At 38.4% G+C, this 23393-nt stretch overlaps 1 long non-coding RNA gene and 1 other non-coding gene across 4 annotated transcripts; both read left to right on the top strand.

Moving 5' to 3' along the window:
- The first annotated feature begins 5682 nt into the window (after nt 1–5682).
- On the top strand, nt 5683–5756 carry TRNAN-GUU (transfer RNA asparagine (anticodon GUU)). Its single transcript has one exon. It is a non-coding gene; the product is annotated as a tRNA-Asn (tRNA).
- A 4762-nt stretch (nt 5757–10518) lies between these two features.
- On the top strand, nt 10519–20452 carry LOC144456678 (uncharacterized). 3 transcript variants are annotated; one of them, XR_013485697.1, is made up of 3 exons: nt 10519–10908; nt 11565–12829; nt 13086–20452. It is a non-coding gene; the product is annotated as an uncharacterized LOC144456678 (long non-coding RNA). The 3 variants fall into 3 exon arrangements; XR_013485699.1 differs by having other exon boundaries at nt 10519–12829; nt 14528–20452; XR_013485694.1 differs by having other exon boundaries at nt 10519–12829.
- The last annotated feature ends 2941 nt before the right edge of the window (nt 20453–23393 follow it).

Raw genomic sequence — 23393 nt, 5'->3', positions numbered from 1 at the left:
CAATTAATAAACAAGCATCTTTTAAGTGCCACTTGACTGGTGCTGTGCTACGCATAGAACTGGGCATTCAGAGACAAAAAAAAAAATGGTCCTTGCCCACGAGGAGCTTAATATTCTGTAGGGGATGCAACATACATACATATAAGTAACAGAATAAATATATACAGGAAATATACAAAATAATTTTGGAGAGGAGACACCGGCCAATGGAATAGTCAGGAAGTAGCATATGTACTTGCTTTTGTTGAGTCATGTCTGATTCTTTGTGACCTTTTTGGGGTTTTCTTGGCAAAGATACTGGAGTGGTTTGCCATTTCCTTCTCCTGCTCATTTTACAGATGAGGAAACTGAGGCAAACAGGCTTAAATGACTTGCCCAGGATCATACAGCTAGTAAGTGTCTGAGGCCAGATTTGAACTTAGGAAGAGGAGTCTTCCTGATTCCAGGCATAAAGCTCTATCCCCTGTGCCATTTAGCTGGCCCTATGCACTCATAGGAGGTAGTATATAAGTTTCTTAAGGACAGGGGTTGTTTCAGTTTTGTCTTTGTGTCCCCAGAGCCTGACTCATAATAAGTATTTAATAAACTCACGTGACATCAGATTAAAACATGTCACCTAATGATGATTGTGGATCATTTTGGTGGCTTTTTAAATTTGTGCCATCCATTCAGTTCCCAGCCATTTAGTCAGAGGAAGTACTTTTGACTTCTCAAAAAATTCGGAGGGAGTGGAAGTATGAAGAGGAACTAGAGGAGTGATGTGGACAGTGAAGTTCCTGAGGGGGAGGAGGGCTGAGAGCAGCTGTCTGAGAATGGAAAGGAAGGAGGCCGATAGCCATGCTCTCTCTCCTCTTCACTTGAGATTAATGAGTACATGTGTGGGGTGGAGAGCATGGTGACAACTACAAACCATGCTTTCCCCTCAAGTTGATGCAATGCAATGCAAGTCAGTTAACAAGAATTTATTCAGCCTTATCTGTGTTAGACGTGGAGGATACAATGTTAGACTCTGGTGATACAAAGACAAAAATATAACAGCCCCTTCCCTAGCAGAGAAGCTAGCTTTTTATGGCTAGAGGCAGGACAGAGACTTGTACACAGATAAGTAATACAAGATATGTACAGAATGACTACAAAGGAATTTCTATATGGGCAGAACACAACTGAGTAGTCAAATCAGGAGAGGCTTCTTCTCGGAGGTAGCACCTGAAATGTCTTTTGGAGGAAGCTAGAGATTTGAAGAGGCAGAGGCAAGAAGGTAAAGCATTCCAGACATTGGGGACCAGTTTACTAAAGGCACAGAGAAGGGAGATAGAATGACATGTACTGGGAATAGCAGATAGGCCAAAAGTAGACTATATAAGGGGGACCAGTGTCAAATAAGTCTAGAAGATAGGCTGAAGCCATATTGTAAGGGGTTTTAAATGCTAGGCAGAGGAAAATTCTTATTTTATCCCTGAGACAATGATGCTTCTTGAGGAGGGGAGTGACATTCTTAGGGAAGCACATAATTGACAGAGGAAGGATCCATTGTGAGAATTGCCACCCCTTGATCAACTAGGTTGGTCTTCTAGAGTTAGTCACAATGGCTCCCCACTAGAATCTAAGTCATGCCGGTTGAATCGACATTAATTTAATTCAACTTTTAAGTTAGCTTTGCTAGAGAGCTTTGCTCCCATTTCTTCTTTTGAGTTCAGCAACCAATTGACCCACCACTGTGTGATGGATCAGCCACCCACAGCTGAAGAATGTATTCTTCTCTTGGCATCATCTTTACTTTCTTCCTTCTTTTGAAGCAACCTGAGAGGGGCTATCTGCTCTGTTTGCTTTTTTCGTTGTTTATTTTAAAGAGAAGCTTCAAAGAGAAGTAGGATTGTAGATTCTCAATGTTTTTACCAGTTTCAGTATATAGATAGCGTAACCCAAGACATGTTTTTGTATTCTGTTGTGTAGATGGACATGAAACAATCATTTGGTAGTAAAACTTGTGGTTTACTTACAAATAGTGGCATGATGTAGGCACGACTTGAACATTTGAAACTATCAGAATATACTATGATGACTGTATACTGTAGTTAGTTCTACAGGAGAGAATTTCTCCAGTGTATCAAACAAAGTTCATAGGTTTGCCTTACTTTTTGTGTTCTTCATGGAGTAACTTGGTCTTAAGAAATAGCCCTGCTCCAGAACTGATAATAGAAGGCAGAAGTTGAAATCACTGAAACTGATTGGGAATAATAGTCTCTTTCTACCAGTAGAAAAGCAACAGGCAAAATGGAAACTCTATACATTCTACAAAGCAATAAAAACAAAAATACTTGTGAATCCTTTCCTGGGGCTCATGAAAAAAATTACAATACTCTAGTAAATTTTTGAGTGACCAACATAGGCATACCATCTAAGAGCATTGAAATTTCCATCTTAGTTTTACATTCCTTAAGCTGCATCTATAAACCCAAAGCGAAATTGAGGCAAGTATTTTGATAATTCAGATGAATGAGCCGCTTTTCACAAGACATGCATGTACAGATTGAGACCAATTTTTAAAATGACATGTCGATTAGACACAGCCTAAATCATCAACAAATAGAGAATATTCTTCATCTCTTTAGTACCATGTTATTATTCCCCTGATTTCTAAACTTGATGATTGTGTCGATTACTTCACTGTAATGCTATATTAGGATGACAATCTTGGTGAGACAGCTATATATATTTTTTAAGAAATTGATTGACTGAAAAGATTAATTCATTTCTTAAAGACTGTTTTAATAGTCTTACACTGACCCTCAAACTTGGTAATATGATACATCATTTATTGTTGCTGACATCTTGTTTAAAATTGTTTTCAATGTGCTTCTTGTTGGCAAAATCTTCCACCTATCTCAACAATACTTCCAAAATGTTGGATTTTCCATTATCCCAGCCAATTTATACTCCAGCTCTATGTTAAAGGACAAGCAAAGATCTGCTAAAAATAAGTTGTAGGCAATTAAGATCACCTGTTGTGGTGCTGATGAAATTCTTGTGTTCAGTGAAGATTTGTTCTGTTGTGTTAGGGATGGAGGTCCATTATCTGAAAACTTTGGATTCATGGTACCTGGAAGGTCCATAAATCAGTGTGGGTCTGTCTTGCCTTGTCTGTTAAGACAGGTGGATCCCATTTGCACAGATGTCCTTTCAATTACAGCTTTTCTTTTTTTCTTCCACCAAGAAAGTAAGATGTATAGGCCCATTAATCTGCACAGGTCAGCCCCCTTGACAAGGCACATTCTTGGAAAGGTAAGTTTGTAGTTCAATTATGTGTGATTGCAAATACACACAAAAATGAAAATAGCCTAGCTTTCTTATGTCCAGGCACAACATTCTAAAGACTTAAGTATTAATAAATGGAACTCGTTTTTATAACCCATCCTCAGGGATCAGGAAGTTAAGGAAGAACAAAAATCTACAAAAAGTTATCCAGAAGCTCAGTATAATGGATTTATTTAGAGAATGAATTTTTAAAAAATCATAACTAGGAGATTCTAAAGATGGATTTTCAGGAGAATATGCACTGCACTCTCATTTTTAAAAATAGTTTTTAGAAACAATAAAATGCCACTCAACATCATAGCAGCATAATTTTTATCTTACTCTACTCTCAGTTTCAAATTCTATTTTTTTTTAATGTCATGAAAATGGATGCTTGCCTGTAATACTTTCCAGCAGAGAGACGAATTTTAAAAAGTGAAACAGGCTCCTTATCTGTTTGGCTTAACAAAAAAGTATACAAAATTACAAATCAGACTTTGAAGCTAAATTGTAAAGCAAACAGTGGTAAGGTTACTTACAAAGACACATTCTCAGCATCAATAAATTGATTTTCCCACTGTTAGCTGGAACTATTCCGTTTCTACTCACTGCTAGTCTTTGTGTGAGATGGCTAAAGTTCTGAACCTATTAGCCATTTTGTTAAGAACTACTTTAACTGTGCTCCTTAACCTTTCCCCTTAGTTGTTACTCTGATTAGTTAAATGAGTTAATTAATGAATGATAAAGAAGATCCCAGATATATGTGGCCAGAATTGCTCCTAATAATATTTCAAACAGGGAAGTCAGCATTTCATGAACATTTGCACTGGTGTACAGCCTTTTCCAATTTAAGGGCCACCAGAACACAAAAGTTAAATTTGGAATGGAAAAGCAGCTTCCTGGTAGTTTGAATTCACACGAGGAAGCTGGCTAAAATGTAAAAATATAAAGATAATTTAGTTAAATGAAAGCAAATCCGTGCTGCAGTCTAAAATAAGGGCTGCTTGTTCTAGTTTTTCATATTCAGACCCTTCTAAGATCTAGTTTTAAGCTTATGGAAAATGGAGTAGGAAGCTGTTTAACATCCAAATTCATTCCAGGAACACTGCTAATTGGTTCCAAAGAAGCACAGTCTTTAAACTTTCCGATCCTGTAACAGAAACTCTTATTTCTAACTTGTTTAACCTTGGATGAAGTCGCCTGGTGTTCATTTCGATAAATTCAGAATGGTGATAACTGATTTCATTTTGTAGGCATGGGCATGTTTAACAGAGTGATTTGGTAATTATGAAGGACTTAATAAATTAATAAGGGTAATGCTAATTTACCCTTGATAAGAAATGAAAGCTGTGCTACTTGCTTTGAGCCGGGAAAGGGGAACATAGGAAAAAGGGGACTTGGAACTTTGCAGTATATTAAAAGCATTAGCTTTTAAAAAAAAAGGAAACATACATACACGATACAAATATATACATACATACATATGCATATGTTAAATCTTATATAATAGTATTTGTAAGTACATACAACCGACAGTGTTTCTGTGCTCAGAATTTTCTTTAAAATAGAAATTAAAATGTTAAACATAAATCATACTCTTCCTCTCCATTACAAGTCTTCTTTCTCTTCCCCCTCTTCTGATGGTAAATGCTCGAGGGGTGTGTTTTTTTGTAATTGGTATGGCTCGAATGTGAATTTACAGGATATTCTAGGGAGAATCCAGGGCAGATTTTATGATGTATTCCACAGTGCACAGAGATTAAGGAATGTTACAATATTTTTTTCCTGATGTTCTTTTTAGGAACAAAGGACGGAAGTGCGACAAATGTTTGCAAGATGGGTTATATTGGAAAAAAAAATCAACATGGCCATAGGTTTTTAATGCTATTTGGCAGTGCTGAAGTTTAATACATTTCAGATGTCCCTTGGGAACATCTCACCAACTCCACTTTCAAAGAGCTTCTGTAAAAGCTAACTGTGAAAGTTATTGTAGAAATAGTCCAGGAAATAAGTAGAGGATGGGTGGGGGAGGAAGAGCTTGTCTCAAACTTTGACTTAATTCCATATAAATGATTTATTTCCATTATTCCTAATAATTATTCCATTATTCCGTAAAAAGAGGTGAAAAATCAAGGAGTGGTTGTTTTTTTTTCTCCTCCCAATGCGTGCAAACATCCACCAATCGATCCTGTTGCATCTCAGCCTTTTGCATTCTGCGGGAAAAGAGAAGGGATCCTAGACTGGAGAGGAAAGCAGGGGATTTGAGGAGACGCAGACACGGTCTTTGAGTCGCAGTTCTAAGGGAAGAGAACACCCCAGCCCGGGAGACACCAGGCAGTCTGGACTTCTCTTCATAGGAAGCTCCTCTGGACGCTAGCGGGTAAGGAAGTCTCTGTGGCGCAATCGGTTAGCGCGTTCGGCTGTTAACCGAAAGGTTGGTGGTTCGAGCCCACCCAGGGACGGCTTTCTTTTGAAGCTTTGACGAATGGTTTTGCAGAGATACTGGAGTAAGGGAGGCGCAAGGAAGGAGCGGGTGGGTCTGAGCGAGGAGGGATACGGTGATACGAGTTCCAGGCGGCGGAGGGAGCGAAGGAGGATGGGTGGGAGCGAGCTTGCTGAGCCTTCTCACTTCGCAGCAAAAACAGGCGGTGACTCCTCCATTTCCGGCGGCAGCCCGGCCCCTCCCCCTCCCCCGGCGCCTTCCGCTTTAGCCGAGGCGGCGAGGCCGAGCCAGCTTTGGGCCCGGCGGGGAGGATGAGCCCAAGCTCAGCCCCAGGGGGCGTCTGCGCGCCCCCTCCCTTAACCTGCTCTCCAACACCCCAGTCGTTCCTGTCTGTACCGATCTCTCCTCTTTTCCTCACCCCCTAGGGTCCACAGCCCTGCCTGCCCCTCCCAGGGGCCTCCCGCGGGACTGGGGTGAGAGTGGGGGAGGGGTGGCTTTGAGCGACCGCAGCGGGAGGAGGGGGAAGGCAGGAGGAGGAAGCGCGGCCACGTGCCCGGGCCGAGCGCGGGGGCGGGGTCAAGGGGCGGGGCTGGGGAGCCTCCATTAGCGTCCGCGCGCGCCCTCTGGGCGGCCGGGCCGCGGTTACGGCCCTGGCGCGAGGGGGTTGGGGGCCGCTGCTGGGCCTTAGTGGGCTTTTACCCGACAAAATGTAAAAGTGATATATTTTCAATATACATACCTGTGTATTTACTATTTAGATACATATATGTAGTATGAGATGAGATTTCACATGTAAGATTAGAGCGATGTGTATATGTATATGCATATACATATGTAACTAGTTATGCATGTCTATTTTGGGGATAGATGTGAATATATAAATAGCTTTTATAATCGATAACACTGATCTGGTTTTCAAAGCTCTACATGTCATTTAATTCCATAATTATCTTTGGGATAGTTGTAAATAGTAATATTTTTAGTAATAGTAGATTTTTAAATAGTATGAATAAGTAAACAGTATGAATAATATGAGTAAATTATGGACATATAAATAGTGAATATATAAATTTGAAGCCCTTTACACATATGTAATTCTGTGTCTTTGGCATAGATGTAAATATATACATGTCTGTTATAATAGGTAACATTGATGTAGCTTGCAAAGCTCTTTTCGTGTATCTTTTAATTCTGTAATTATCTTTCTGGATAGGTTTAAGTATATAAATAGCTTTTATAATAGATAACATTGATGTAGCTTGCAAAGCTTTGTACATATATCATTTCATTCTATAATTATCTTTGGGATAGGTGTAAATATATAAATAGCTTTTGTAATAGGTAACATTGATTAGCTTGCAAAGTTCTTTACCTGTATTATTTAATTCTATAATTATCTTTGGGATAAGTGTAAATAGTAAATGTATAAATAGCATACATAATATAAATAAATTCTAGATATATAAATAGCAAATGTGTAAATGTAAAGCTCTTTACAGATATAATTTAATTCTAAGTTATCCTCGAGATAGATGTAAATATATAAGAGCTAACATTTATGTGGCCTCCAAAGCTCTTTACAGAGACCACTTAATTCTACAGTTTTCTTTGGGATATATATTATAATAGTTAATATTGATATAGCCTGCAAAGCTTTTACAGTTATCGTGTAGCACTTTAAGACTTGCAAAGGGCTTTGCACAGTATTTTTTGAGAAAGGTGTAGCTATAAACATATCTTTTATAATAGTGTTTATATGATATTCAAAAGTTTGAATATGTCATTTGATTATATCTTCCAGATAGATAAATATAGATGTGTATATAAACATACATGCAACTCTCAGATAGGTAAAAATATTTGTTAGCTTATCACATATGTGTGCATGCTACACAGTGACACATGAGCAATTTGGTGTCACATTTGTTACCCATCTAGACCTCTTAATTTTTTACCAGACCTGTAAAAATGGTCACTCCCTCTGCCTGTACCCCAGTCAGTACAAACATGAGCCACTAATGTGGTCCTATTAACCACTAATTCTACACAACTTAGAAATAACTCCTCTGAAAATAAACCTTTTGTACAAGCAAGAATAGCAGTGTTTGTGAATAACTTTCTCTTGGAGTTGCACTCTGATATTTTCACTTAAAGTCATCAGTGTATCTGTGGAAAATGGCAATAGCGTATAGATGACTTGGATTAAAAAAAAAAGCAAAAACCTGTATTGATTTTTTTTTTTGTTTGAGTTTCTTCTGTGACACAGGTGTCAAAAGCCCTTTGTGTGTCATGGCTATTAATACAGAAAGGTAGGTGCAATTTTTCAACCATGTAATTATGAAACTTTATTTCAAGGTTAGCTAATAATCTGAAAAGATTAGAATGGGAAAACTGCTGGCATGTTTCTCTGAATACATTATATATGTGTATGTATTTGATTTACTTCATGAATTATAAAAATTTCTCCAGAATAGTTCTAGAGTACTGTATTATTAATATAAATATTCTGTACTGTTTCATATAAGCACACATATGAAACAGGGCAGTGTATTTATATCAATAAATAGATGTACGAAACAGTATGTTATATTTAATAGACATGAAACTGCAGTATATTTATATTAAAAATAAATCTATGAAACAGTACAGTATATCATAATAATAATAATATAGTATTCTAGAACCACTCTGGCAAAATTTTTGTGCTTAAACAGATCAGCACAATTTATAGGCTGTTCTGGATGGATTACTTAATAGTGTACTAACTGTGCTTATACATTTACATGTATATATATTGCTTAAGATATTTTAAATAGTTGTGAAGAAAAAGATAAACATTTTGTTCTTGAAAAGTAAAAATAACAAAAAATTCCCCCTTTTGACATAAAATCTAGTCAAAATAAAAGTCACAAAATTATTTTAAAACTATAGGTTTTTTAATGTGTTTTATGGGATATTACGTACATATTGTCTCCCTGAATCTCCTCAGGTTACAAACAAAAAATAATCTATCACTTGAAGTGTACTAAATGACGTTATTAAATTGTCTGTTTACTATAATTCCTAATTTTATTTAGATAAAAACTGGAGATATAGTATGATGTGGAAATATGAAATATTAATCTGCAACCCATCTTTGAGGGGAAAAACTGAAAGTTTGCAATTATATGTTATATTAGAAAAACAGGCAAGATTAGAAATGAGAGCCTATCATATGTGGGTGTAAACATAGAGACAGTAGCAAATATCTTCCATCTCCTGAACTCAGCTAGTTTTAGAAAAAGCTTTCACTCCTAAGTTTAAGGATGACATAGGGGGATTACATAGGTACCATCTAAGAACACTTTCTGGGGATGACAGCTCAGAGTGAGGTGAATGCTAAACCACATTCCTGCTTATGGTCCCTGTTTCTACTTTGCTCAGATTTAGGTCAACTGTTAATAAATGTGCTCAGAAAGATCTAAGAATACCTTAATTTACCCTGCTTGGAAGACAAATCTGTAGACAAGAAAGAAAGAACAAAGCTTTTTTGATTACGAAACACTGAATTGTAAAGTTTATGTTAGTTTATGCATGACAAAAAAGCAAAGTCCTAGGAAGCCAGCATTTGGGTAAATAAATTCTATCTAGGCCTCAGGTTCCTAATACACATGTTGAGGGAGCTGGATTCCTAAAGTCCCTTCAGCTCTAACCCCTATGAAACACCTCAGTATTTTGTTGTTCTGGTTTCTTTTATCAACTACCCATGATAATATGCTACAATTACTTAGACTAGAATGTGAATTCAGTGTTAAATAGCATTAAATTTGTGGTTTTTGATCATTTCAATCCTTAAGTTTCTGCATACCAGTTCTCTGTCTTCTGAACTTAAATTGTATATCTTCCTTACTCAGTGTATATGAATAAAGTCCTACGTTACAGATAGAATCACGTCAAAATACACAGATCAGTTTCTAAGCCTAAAAAGAGAAATTCTTTAAATTCCATTTGATTGTTGTTAGCTGATGTGTAATGATTATTGACTAGTCACATAGAGAATGCGGTATACACACAAAGGAAAGAAATATGAAGATTTGGTAGATGCAAAATATTAGCTCTTTCTGGAAGGGTGAGGAAGTCACATCATGAATATTTTAGCATGTGAAAAATGCTTTTCTTTACAACAAAGTGGATATTGGAAGGAAACGACATAGGTACCAGTGTCATTTTCTTCAGTTCTGATACTGCTATGTGAGATGCTAAAGTAAAGAAAGCAGAGAACACTTGATAGCATTTTTTTCATACATAATAAAGAATAGTGCCAACTTATATTAGTTACCTGATGTTTTCTAGGAAATGTGTGAGTGCATGACTTCAAATATATGTTCCAGTTTGGGCTTGTGTCATTAGCAGAAAAGGCAATGGAGATTGGATAGTATCTATCGCATTCAAAGTGAAAATATTTCAGGAGCCTGATGAATTAAGAAAAACAGACAGCCATTATTTTGTTGTTGTTGTTTTTAAACCAGTGTGCTTTTGGAAGGTTTATAAATTGTATATTTAAAATCCTACCTTTCAATATATGGTTTCAAGGCAATCGCTTTTTCACAACATGGTTTAGATTCCCTTGATAAAGTTGACAGTTTATCCCGCTCTCTCCCTATACTGAGAAATGATTCTGAGCTTATTAAAACTACATATTTACTATTTCTGTAAAATTAAAGCAAATGCTATCCTATTTAATTTTAAAATGTGTTTTTGTCTATATTTTCTTTTATATAACTTTAAAAGAAATTGGTTTTTGGCTATCAGTATTTTAAAATGTATTTTATAGTATTGAGGAGTTCTTTTGCTTTTAATTTTTATTTTGATTTTTTTAAGATCTTGATTTTCAGGTTATTAATTTAAAATGAGACTATAACATATTGTCATAGGTTGGGAATAGAAAATGAATTTACTAACTCTTATGTGAGTATATGGAAATGAGTATTCCGGAAAGAACAAAAGGTTTGGACAACAGCTTAGGAATGCAAACTTCTAGAAAGATTAATCTTGCTTTTCTTTCCATTCCTTCTATCCTAGATGCTTATTCCATTTACTCTTGTATGATAATCATGGCAAGAACATATAAGCCAAAGAAGAAAAAGTCTAAGTAACTTATTTATGACATATCATCTTTAATATGTTTTTAAGTAAGTAATCATGAACTTAGGCCACTGGTTGACACGGTGGTTAGAGCATGGAATCAGGAAGAATTGAGTTCAAATATGGCCTTAGACAACAGGCAAGTCCCTTAACCCCTGCCTACTTCAATTTCCTCATCTATAAAATGGGGATAAAAGCTACTTGCCAAGGTTGTTGTAGGGATCAAATAAGATATTTGTAAAGCATTTTGCAAACTTTAGAGTGCTCTATAAATGCTCAGTATGATTAACTTCAAACAAAAGCAAAAGTCAAACTTATACTTGCAGCTGAAGAAACTTTAAAAGGTTTTTAGCATGTTCAGTTCTGCAAACTTTTAAGTGCCTATGTGCCTGGCATTGTGCTGGATGCTGGAGCTACAAAAATGAGACACCAGACAATTCCAGTTTCCCAGCTGATTTCATTCTGCAGATCAGTGAGTTTCTGGAAATGAAGTCCAGGAAAGCAGCCCAGCAGGAAATGAGGAGACTCTCCACTCCTCACTCTCCCCAACCCTGCACTGAGGGGTGCCACTGCGCCCCCTGGAGAGTCTGTCTCCACAATACCTCTTGTATCCATTCCTTTCTGCCTAGTCACGTAGCTGTTTCCCTAGTTTGGAGGCGTCACACTTACAAAGATAATATAACAAACAATTCCTCCCCTCAAGGCATTTGCATTCCCCTGGGACTGGGGTGATAGAACAGAATCAGAGGATCATACGTTTGAAGCTGGAGGGGACCTTGGACATCATCTTGTGCAGTCGTTTCATTTTACAGATAAAAAAATTAGTAGATGCAGGTAAGCACATTCAAGATAACTTGAGGAAAGGATCAAGAAAGAAATTCCTAAGGCAGTGGCACCAGAACTCAGCTTGGAAAGGAGACGTGTATGCAAACAAACACCCTAGTATTTTATCAAGTGCCTGGTATATTTCAGGCATTCAGGAGTTCTAGGAATACACAGAATTGAAATAGTCCTTGCCCTCAAGGAGTGTATGTTCCATAAGGGGAGGCAACAGGTGTACCTTCTACACGTATACATATATGCAAGACAGATTACAAAAAATACAAGATAATTTAGGAGGAAGGCACTAGAAGCTGGGGGAATCAAGTCTTAAGTAGGAGGTACCATTAGAGCTGAGCTTTGAAGGAAACTAGAGAGGATAAGATTGTTGTCCTTTGTTCTCGAAGAGGACCAAGATGACATCACTATACTAGAGTCAAGTTACAGTGCATCTGACTGTGGCTGATCAGAGCAATATGAGCTCAGAATGTTCTATCACAGGTTGGGCGCAAATAGTCCTCACGCACATTTGGGCTGGATTCTCTAAATTTGCACATCTCATATTTCTTTTGAGCTACCTCATTTCTGCTTTGCCTATAGAGCACAGCACCTACTCTGATGAGGGCACACTATGTTGGGTGGACCTGTGCCAATGTCTCCCAATTCACACAATCAATTCCAAAGTTCTAAAGAGAGACCTTGAAATTGTTATATCACTTCTGATCACCATGTGAACACTTGCCCTGTTTGAGTTCTCCATAAAACAGTCTTTCTGGCAAGCATATGTTTTGCATTTGAACAACATGGCTAGCCCACTGGAGTTGTGCTCTCTGCAACAGAGTTTAAATTATTGGTAGTTTAGTTCAAGAAAGGACCTCAGGGTCTGGTGATCTTCAGAATCTTCCTAAGATAATTCAAATGGAAGCGATTCAGTTTCCTGGCATGGTGCTGGCCTACTGACTAGGTTTCCCAGGCATACAACAATGAGGTCAGCACAATAGCTATAAAGACCTTCAGTTTGGCAGTCAATCTAATACCTCTTCTCTCCCACACTTTCCTTCAGAGCCTCCCAAACACTGAGCTAGCTCCGGCAACATGTGTGTCAACCTCTTAATCAATGTGCACATCCCTGGAAAGTACACTACCAAGGTAAGCGAGCTTATCCACAGCATTGAAAACTTCTCCATTTACTGTAATTGATGGTTCCAGGATGGATGGTGTGGTGCTGGCTGATGGAGCACCTGTTTTCTTGGTATTAATTGTTAGACCAAAATTAACACAAATAGCAGAGAATCCATCCATACTTTGTCACAACTCAGCTTTCAGAGGCTGCATTGAGTGCACAATCATGTGCAAACAGAAGATCATGCACCAACACTCCCTCTACTTTGGTCTTGGCTTGCAGCCTTTTCAAGTTGAAGAATTTACTGTCAGTGCAGTAGGTGACCATGATGCTGTTTTTGCCCTCGTTGAAGATATTTGACAACATTTCTGAAAACATCGTGCTCAAAAGCATAGGAGCAAGCACACAGCCTTATTTCCCTCCAGTGGTGACTGGGAAAGCACAAAAGCATTGTCTGTTATCCAGAACCTAGGCAAGCATGCTGTCCTGAAATTGGCATTTGCAGGAAAGTGTCATACCACCATCTTCAGCACCTGTGCTCCCACCATCACAAACCCTGATGAGGTCAAAGAAAAAATTTTATGAAGACCTGGAGACCCCTATCATCAATGTGCTGAAAGAGGATGAGCTTATAATTCTGGGTGACTTTAATGCTAGAGTAGGCTCAGACTCAGATATCTAAGAAACGGAAGTGAACATTCTAATGGACAGTCTTGTCATGGATAATAGACAGTCTGATGGCCAATCTTCTTATGTGTGAGGAGCAGCGTGGCCAGTTTAATTGAAATGATGAGTACAAGGAGGGGAATGCTACAAGGTTGGATGAGCAGGATGGAGTCAGATTATGAAGGATTTTAAGAGTTACAGTTTGTTCTAGAAGTAATAGGGAATCACTGGACTTTATTGAACAGAGCAGTCTGTGGGAGGGAATTAAGCATTTGTATGGTACCTGTTAGGTGCAACCCTGCAAGGTAGGTGCTATTATTCTCCCCATTTTAGAGTTGAGGAAATTGAGGTTAAAGTGACTTGCCCAGGGTCACACAACTAGTAACTGTCCAAGGCTAGATTTGAGCTGAGCGTTTCTGACTGCAGACCTAGTGCTGTGTCCACTGCGCCACCCGCTTCCTCTGGCAGAATAAGCATTTCAGCATTTGTGCGAAGGCTGTATCACAAAGGGAGACATGAGACAAGGTCAATTAATGAGCTATTGCAATGGCCCATGGAAAAATTATGAGCCTCCAAACTAGGGAAATAGCTATGTGATGAGACAGAAGCTGGTGGATACAAGAGATACTGTGGAGACAGACTCTCCAGGGGGTGTGGTGGCACCTGAGTGTGGGGTGAGGGAGAGTGAGGAGTAGAGAGGCTCCTCATAACCTGCTGGGCTGCTTTCCTGTACCTCATCTCCAGAAACTCATTGATGTGCAAGGTGAAATCAACTCTGAAACTCACACCACCTCAGCAACGCCTGCCCCTGGGACCCCTCCCTCTTTCTGGTTAGAGAGAGGAAAGGATAGATATTGGGGAATTCTCATTTCTCACCTGGATCTCCAGAAACTCATCTTTCTACAAAATGAAATCAATTTTGGAATTCATACCTCCTCAGCTTATTTCCCACCCCAGCTAACTACAGGACTTCATCATGCCTCCATGCTGATCAACCTCCCCCCTCCCTTGCTAACCCCCTTCAGCTTCTTTTTAATGTGTTGGTTTTTTTCCATTAGGCTGTGAGCTCCGTGAGGTAGGAACTGCCTTCTACCTTTCTTGCCACCCCCGTGCTTCGTATAATGCCTTATTGACTCCGAATGACTATGAAGTTGTAAATGTGTGCACCTGGAAGGATGATGGTGACCTCAACAGAGGGAGGGAAGTTCAGGAGAGAGGTGTGTTTGGGGAAAAGAAAAGTTCTCTTTTGGACAAAACTGAGTTTGAAACATCTGTGGAACATAAGGTTCAAAATGTCCAGTGTGCAAGTGATGATGCAAGATTAGGTCTCAGAGAAAAAGAGCTGAGGAAGGAGTACATTTCAGGTTTGTGAAATAACCTAAACATGCTGTGTGTGTGTGTGTGTGTGTGTGTGTGTGCATGCACATGTGTATTCAAATATATGTATGTGTACATTTGTATATGGGTATATATGCATATGTGTATGTATACACATGCATATTTGAATACACATATCTGGAACAACCTATAGATATCTATTACAAACTAGTGGTTTCTTCTCATTATGTCTGCACCCATTCTTTCCCTTTGCATTGGCTCTCCCTGAGGCCTGGAATGCACTCATTTTTCACTCCTGCCTGTGGGAAGAGAAATCTCAGCTCCTGGGGGCCTTTTCTGATTACAACTGCTAGACCCTGCCAGTTACTTTGTGTTTACTTTGTATATTTTTTTGGTATTTGTTTCTTTGTTTCATGGGTTATTATGAAACAAAGTTTCCTCAAACTTTGAAACATTGCAGAGCTTGGTGGTATTTGTAACCACTCAAGAATCTGACCTGACCACATAAAAGAGAGAGGGATGAAGGAGCAGGGGGGAGAGGGGAGGAAAAAAGCCTTTATATAATGCTGTGTGCCAGGTCCTAAGTGCTTTACAAATATCTCATTTGATCCTCACAACAACCCTGGAAGGTAGATGCTGTTATTATCTTCATTTTATAGAAGAGGAAACTGAAGCTGAGAGAGGTTAAGTGACTTTTCCAGAGTCATCACTTCTGGGACCACATTTGAACTCAGATTTAGAGCCTAGATGGCTCTAAAAGACCAAGCAGATAAAAAATGTCTGTTGCAATTATGGCATCTAGATGGCTCAGTGGATAGAGTGCTGAGCCTGGAGTCAAAGACTCACTAGACTGTGACACTGGGCAAATTACTTAACCCTGTTTGCCTCAGTTTCCTCATCTGTAAAATGAGCTGAAGAAGGAAATGGCAAGCCACTCCAGTGCCTTTGCCAAGAAAAGCCCAATTGGGATCATGAAGAATCAGACATGACTGACTAAGAACAACATTACCCATATTATGACCTGGATGGGCAGACTATAGAACTTGTCCCTTGATATTTCTATCTGGGATGAACAGGACAAGTGGAGAACACACTGGGCTCAGGAATAAAAAGGAATGGATGAGCAGGCTGAATTACCTTCAGGAAATTGCAAAGCTGCTTTAATGTCTTCAAACTTCGCCTGGAAACAGTATCATCTTTTTAATGCCATTGTTCTACCAATGTTATTGTATGGTTCTATGAAACATCATATTCTCCAAAGAACTGAAAATGACTATCATATCATTTACTTAGAAAATCCTAGGGAATTAGCAAAGGAACTGAGTATAAATTGAACAAAGTTTCAGGCTGCCAAATAAACCACAAAAATCAAAGCATTTCTATATAATCATAAAAATAATCCAGAAGGCAATTCCACTCAAAATAACTTCAAAATGTATAAAATATTTGAGAGTCAATCTATCAAGGCACACTCAATATTTGAATTCCAAAGTACTTTTTAAAGAAGTAATAAAAATGACTATACTACCAAAATTAATTTACAGATTTACCGTCATATCAAACTACCAAAAAGGATGCTTTAGAGACAGAGGTAAAATAACATTCTTTTGGTGGAATATGAAAGCTCTTCTAGAACAGGGGTTCTTAACCCTTTTTTGTTATGGACCCTTTTGTCAGTCTGATGAAGCTTATGGACCCATATCAGAATGTTTTAAAATGAATAAAACAAAATACATAGGATCATAAAGGAAACCAATTATATTAAAATGTATTTATCAAAATATTTTTTAAAACAAGCTTAGAGATCTCAGGTAAAGAACCACTGTCTAAAATATCAAAAGAAATAATTTTTAAAAGATGGGAATGAAAAGGGAGTGGCATTTCAGGCCTCAAATTATATTATAAATTAGAAATCATCAGAACCACTTGGCATTGGTTAAAATACAAAAGGAGATCAGCAGAATAGACAAGGAACAATAGGACATAATTTAATTTAATAATCTAGTACTTGATAAACCTGAAAGAACTCCCTACTTAACTGCTGGCAAAACTGGAAAGCATCCTGGCAGAAATTAGACTTAAACCAACATCTTATACCATATTCCACAATAAATTCAAAATGGATATGATTACGTATCATACCATAAAAAATTGGAAGAAAAGCAGATCACATTCCTTTCATAGCTATGGAGAGGCATTAATTCTTAACCAAATGAAACAGAGGCAAATACTAAACATAAAAATGGATCATTTGGATTATATGAAATCTAAAAGCTTTTACACAAACAATGCATCTATGAACAGAAGTCAATTGGGAAAAATCCTTGTATCAGATTTTCTTGATAGGAGTTTGATATCCAAAATATATAGACAACTAACATGTACAACGTGTCCCAAAGCTTTAATAACTTGAAACTGCGCAAAGAATTTTGGAATATATAGGACCAAAAGCCATTCCCCAAAAGATAAGAGATATGGCAATGAACAAACAGTTCTCAAAAGAATTGTCAACTGTTAACAACCATATGGAAGAATGCTCCAAATCACTAATAAGGGTCATGAAGAATCAGACATGACTGAAAAATGACTGAACAACAATAGATCAAAACTCTGAGGTATCACCTTGCACCCAGCAAATTGGCAAAAGATGATAAACGAAGAAAACAGTCAGTATTGAAAGGGGTATATAAAGACAAGCGCACCAATACGTTTTTGGTGGAGCATTATTGGTCTAACCATTCTAGAAAGTAATTTGGAATAATAAGAATAAATTAAAACATTAATACCTTTTGACCCAGTGGTTCTGCTACTAGGTATATACCTCCAACAGTATCACTGACCAAAAGGAAGACCCAATACACACCAAATACGCTCAGTTGAGGAATGATTAAATACATTGTGGTACATGAATATGATGGAATATCACTATGCTGTAAGAAACAACAAACTTAATGAACAGAGAGAATCCTGAAAAGACTTTTTGAAATGAGCCAGGAAAACTTTCTACACAATACACAATAATTTTAAACCACAAAACAATGAGAACTGAACACCTCCGAGGTGTAAAGAACAAGAGTGGACCTGAAGAAGCCATGGGAGAAGACAAATGTCTCTGCTACTAGTCAGAGATTGGAGTCCGCAGGTGGTGAACATTGCATATAACATCATTTTTTAAAATATGTTGATTAGTTTTGCTGTATTTCTTTCTTTTCCTTCTTTTCCTTTTTTTTTCTTTTTATGGTCTAGCTCTTCCTGAGGGAGATGGGAAACAAGGAAATCTGGGTGGTTGAAAAAGAAAAGATATCATAAAATACTTTTTAAGAAAAGAAGACTCTTACAAAGAAAGCGATGGAGAGGTGCATGGTAGATGTAAGTAGACCACAACATATGACCAATGAGGAACTTTGGAAAATGGAAGTAAAAAATGTTATTAGGGAGGGAAGGTAGGCTGGTCATGTGGAGAGTGCCTGGGACAAGATGGACAGCCTGAGCACTCCACTGATATTGTCGTGATGTCAAGAGAAAGAGAACATGAGTTGGACACATTGGGTGGACCCCTTGTGGTGAACTTGTGGGAGAATATGGACAAGACCGGCATAGATGGATGAAATGTTATCTGCACTTTGGAGAGAGTATCCAAATGGATGATATCATAGCTTTGAGGATATTTCACATTTACTTAGATGTATATGTATTGTTTCCACAGAACAATGTTTTTTTTTTTTATTTATTGATTTGGTTTAGTGCATTAGCTAATTTTGTCTATGATTTTTGCATATGTATTTCTTAGGAAAGTTGAGTTAGAAGTTTCTTTGATTACTGCTTTGTGTCTTTTCTAGTATCTTTAGGTACAGTCAGTTGTTTCTCTCATTTTCACTCATATATCCTAATCACTATAAATTTGCTTAAGAAAATAGCTTTGGCTATATTCCACAGATTCTGATTTTGTCGCATTATTGTTACTATCATATGATATTACATATCATATTTGTTTATAAAAATAATCTTTAATTTGATAGATTATAAAATTCATTTGACATTTATTTAACAATTTTATTATTTCATCATATTATAATCTATAAATATACATATACATATATATATATGTATATAATTTTCATCTTATTTTAGCCAGGGCTTCTTTATGATTCGCTATGTAATGTCTTTGTGAGAGTTCTTTGTGGAGTTGAACATGCATTTCCTGCTTTTCTTGTATGACCATTATTTCTACCTTGTTCAGTAAACAGTTCAGATCTGTGATTTCTTTGCTGTTATGAATGGATGTCATATTCTGATAATGAGATATTTAACTTATTTAATTTCATTACATTTTGATTGTTTTTACATTATAGTTTTGTTGTTGTTCAGTCATTTCAGTTGCATCCAATTCTTCATGGCCCCATTTGGGGTTTTCTTGGCAAAGATACTGGAGTGGTTTGCCGTTTCCTTCTCTAGCTTGTTTTGCAGATAAGGAAACTGAGGCAAACAGGGTTAAGTGGCTTGCCCAGGATCACACAGTTACTAATGGTCTGGGGCTGGATTTGAACTCAAGTCTTCCTGACTCCTCGCCACCACACCATCTAGCTGCCCTGTACTAAAGTTAGCCTTTCTTTTACACTGCCTAATTATGTGGTATTAAGAATGGTTAGGCAATTACGACTTTAAGTTGCAGGTCAGGTGTTAGTATGTATTGGTAGAAGGAATTCCTCACCAGTACATGATATCACAGATCCAGTAAAACAAAAGTCATTTTTCATTCTGCCTTTTATCATAATATAATATCCCGGTGTATTTTCTTTGCTGTTTTCTGGTTTGAATTCACCTTTAACTCTTATTTTTACTGCTATATTTTTTTCAAAACATACAACTGCATGGCATATTTTAGACCAAGATCTCAATTTTGATATTTGTAATTAAAAATGTGCCTCCTATAAGGAATTTCTTGGTGGCTTTGACTTTTAATCTATTCTGGAACTTTCCCCTCTAATAGGAAAGTGCCATCTATCTGGATTTAATGCTTTCCTGGACTTCCGTCGTATCTAGAAACTCATCATTCTGCAAGATGAAATCAACTCTGAAACTTTTAACTGTTTACATCTGTAGGACTGCAGGAATTCATCATGAGCCCAAGCTGAGTAACCTTTCTCCCCTACTTTTCCCCTTCTTTCTAGGGCAGCTAGGTGGTTCAGTGGATAGAGTGCTGTGGCTGGAGTCAGGAAAATTTGAGTTCAAATTTTGCCTCAGACACTTACTAGCTGGGTGACCCTGGGCAAGTCACCTAACCTTGTTTGCCTCCGTTTCCTCATCTGTAAAATGAGCTGGAGAAGGAAATGGCAAAGCCCTCCAGTATCTTTGCCAAGACAACCCCCAGGTGGGGTCATGAAGAGCCAGACACGGAAATGACTGAACAGCGGCAGGTATATATGTATAAACTGTGATTTGATTTTGTTCTTTGTGTTCCATTGGGCACATTTTAGGCAGTTACTAAATGCTTATTGACCAACAGACCGCTGAGCTTTGTGCAACTATTTTTACATTGCTTTTTCCTACTTCCATTGATGTTTTAAATTCTTCTGCATTGACTCGCTCAGGCGTAGTCCATCATCTGTAGTTTGCCTCCATTAAATTCTCCTCTGATGCCTCTCTGTGGTATGGAAATGACCTTAGATTCTTCGAAGTTATGCCAGTAAAATACCAGGTCTACCAGGGCGGCTAGGTGGCTCAGTGGATAGAGCACTGGGCCTGGAGTTAGGCCCTCTCCCTGCTAGCTATTCAAGGGAACAGACACACTTTAGTGATCTTCCCAGTACATGAATGGAAAGACTACTCAAAGTTGGAGTAAAAATCTTCAAAGTCTGGGTTCAAATCCTGAGTTCAAAGCTGACCTCAGTCACTAGCTGTGTGACCTTGGACAGGCCACTAAACCCTGTTTGCATCAGTAAAATGATCTAGAGAAGGAAATGGCAAACTACTCCAGTATCTTTGCCAAGAAAACACCACAGACTGTGATCCAGAGGGTCACAAAGAGTCAGACGTGATGCAGCAGCAGCAGCAGTCACAGTGAGGCTCATCGCAAGAAGAGAGTGCCTCTTTTTGGTCACAACAACTCATGAAATCTCCTAATGTATAAGCCAGTCAGTCAATAAACATGTATTAAGCAGGGGAAACTAGGTGGCACAGTGGATAGAGTCTGACTTGAGTTCAAATCCAGTGACACTTACTAGCTGTGTGACCCTGGACAAGTCACTTAACCCCAACTTCCTCACCAAAAAAACAAAAACAAAAAACAAAAAAACCACTTACTATGCATCAGGCATTGTGATAAGCATGGAGGGATAAAGAGGTAACTGTGTTGGTAAAAACAGAATCCAAAACAACGAGAATACAACATTTTGAAATACGTTGCTTTACATCTTTGTAAATTTTTCCTCTATATTTTTTTATTTGCCTTTTTGGGGCCAAGTTCTAACCTTCCTTTGATTCCTTTTCTGTATATTATACAGACCATTTGGTCTTCTTAGTATTTAATTTTTTTCTGATGGACTCACCTTATAGGTCTGTAGCATTCTTGTCCCTTGGTTCTTCTTTGGTGTAGAATTTCTTTATCTTGTAAAAGGAGTTTTTCTTTTCTCACCTTCCCCCACCCCAAGGTGTAACCCAATGGTTACACAGCTGGTAAATGTAAGAGCTGGGTAATGAAGCCAGACTTTGGAGATTTTTCTTCTAAATTTGAGTAGTCTTTCTGTTCATGTCATGGGAAGATCACTATATTGTGTCTGTTCCCTTGACTGGCTAGCAAGAATAGGATATGAATGCTTGTACCTCCAAGAGACAGTTATCTTAGTCTCAAACGGTGCACCTCTGGGACAGTATCTCCTCCAATTTAGTTCAATTTAACAATAATTTAGAGGCAGAGAGCAATGTCATGAAAACCCAGGCAGTTATGTCAACAGATCCTCATATGGTATTACTTTAAGGTTCTTACCAGACCAGTTGCCTTTTTTTCTGGACAAAGTACAGCCTGTTAATGTCCTTCCTAAAATGTAGCATCCAGAATTGGTAACAAAGCTTCAGCGGTGGTCTACTTAGGTCAGGGGTTGGGAACCTGGGCCTTGAGGCCGCATGTGGCCTTCTAGATCCTTAAGTGTTGGATTCAGTTGGATTCAGTCAAAAGGCCACTCTTAAGGATCTGGAAGGCCACAGGTTCCCCACCCCTGACTTAGGGCAATGTATGGTTGGATTATAGGCTCCTTCATTCCTCTGTATATCTGAAGAACCTAGTAGGTTCTTAGGACAGTAGTTTGAGTAGCAAGGGTAACGGTAGTTCCATATTGAGATTCCTTTTGGGGGAGTTCCTCTTCAGAACCACACTATCTCAGAGGTGGAGGGAACTACACTTGCTTTTACCTGAACAAGAGTCCCTTTTGCAACATTCCTGATATAATCCTTCTGTGAAGACTTCTTTTAGAAGGAACTCATACCCCTGAGGCAGCCCACTTCCCTTTGGATTACTAATTGTCAGGAACTTTTACTTAGTTATCTAGCTAGAGATGTAAGTCTCTAAAGTTTGCAATGTGTTGTCCATTTTGTATTCATTTCATCCTCAAAACAATCCTGTGGCATAGGATTGTTCACATTTTACAGATGAGTACACTCAGGTACTGAGGCACAAAGTGGTTAAATGACTTGGCCATGGTCACGTAGCTACTGAGTGTTAGGAGCAGCATTTGAACTTGGGTCTTTTTATTCCAAATTCACCACTATGTCCATTTTACCATGCTACTTCTTACCTCAGGCCTAAATCTGTCTCTTGATCACTTCTATCCATTGCTTCTGGTCCTTTCTGTTTGGGACAAGAAGAGTGAGCCTAATCTCTCCCACAACAGGCCTTTAAATACCTAATGATAACTATCATGCTATCCCATCATCTCTCCTCCAAAACAAACATTCCCATTTCGATTGCTCTTCAGATGGTATGATTTCAAGATGCTTCACCATCATGGTTGTCCTTCTCTGGCTGCCCTACAACTAATCAGTGTTGTTCCATAAATGCCACCCAGAACTTGACAGAACATTCTAGATATGATCTGACCAGGGAAAAGTACGGCAGGACTACCCCCTCCCTCGCCTTGGATACAAGGCTATTCTTAATATGGCCTAAAATCACAGCAGCATTTTTTGTTGTTGCAGTCATATCACATTGACTCTGAGTTTGCATTCCACAGAAAGCCACATCTTTTTTCACATGCCCTGTTTTCTCTCCACTCTCCCTTCGCATACTTGTGAAGTTGGCATTTTTTTAGATATAAACGTAGTACACAGAATCTGGGCATGTACAGGTGTTCAGGGAAGACTAGCACCACTGGTATGAGGGCTTTCGGGCCCTTCTCAGGCCTCCTCTCCCACTTTTGTTGTCCACCTGTCACCTAACTCTCACCTGTGGCCCCGAGAAGCTGTAGCATGCCCAGCAGTCACACCATGGTGAACCGCTTTGTCAGGTGGGCTAAACCAGGTTGAGAGAGGGACCTCAAACCTGTTCGTGAGTTAAGGGGTTATTTACCCCAAGCACGTGAAGACCATCCCCAG

The sequence above is a fragment of the Phascolarctos cinereus genome, unplaced genomic scaffold, assembly GCF_003287225.1.
Source record: "Phascolarctos cinereus isolate Bilbo 61053 unplaced genomic scaffold, phaCin_HiC Scaffold_1;HRSCAF=81, whole genome shotgun sequence".
Taxonomy (NCBI): domain Eukaryota; kingdom Metazoa; phylum Chordata; class Mammalia; order Diprotodontia; family Phascolarctidae; genus Phascolarctos; species Phascolarctos cinereus.
The sequence above is the reverse complement of the archived record's forward strand: the minus strand, read 5'-3'. Positions and strand labels throughout refer to the sequence as shown.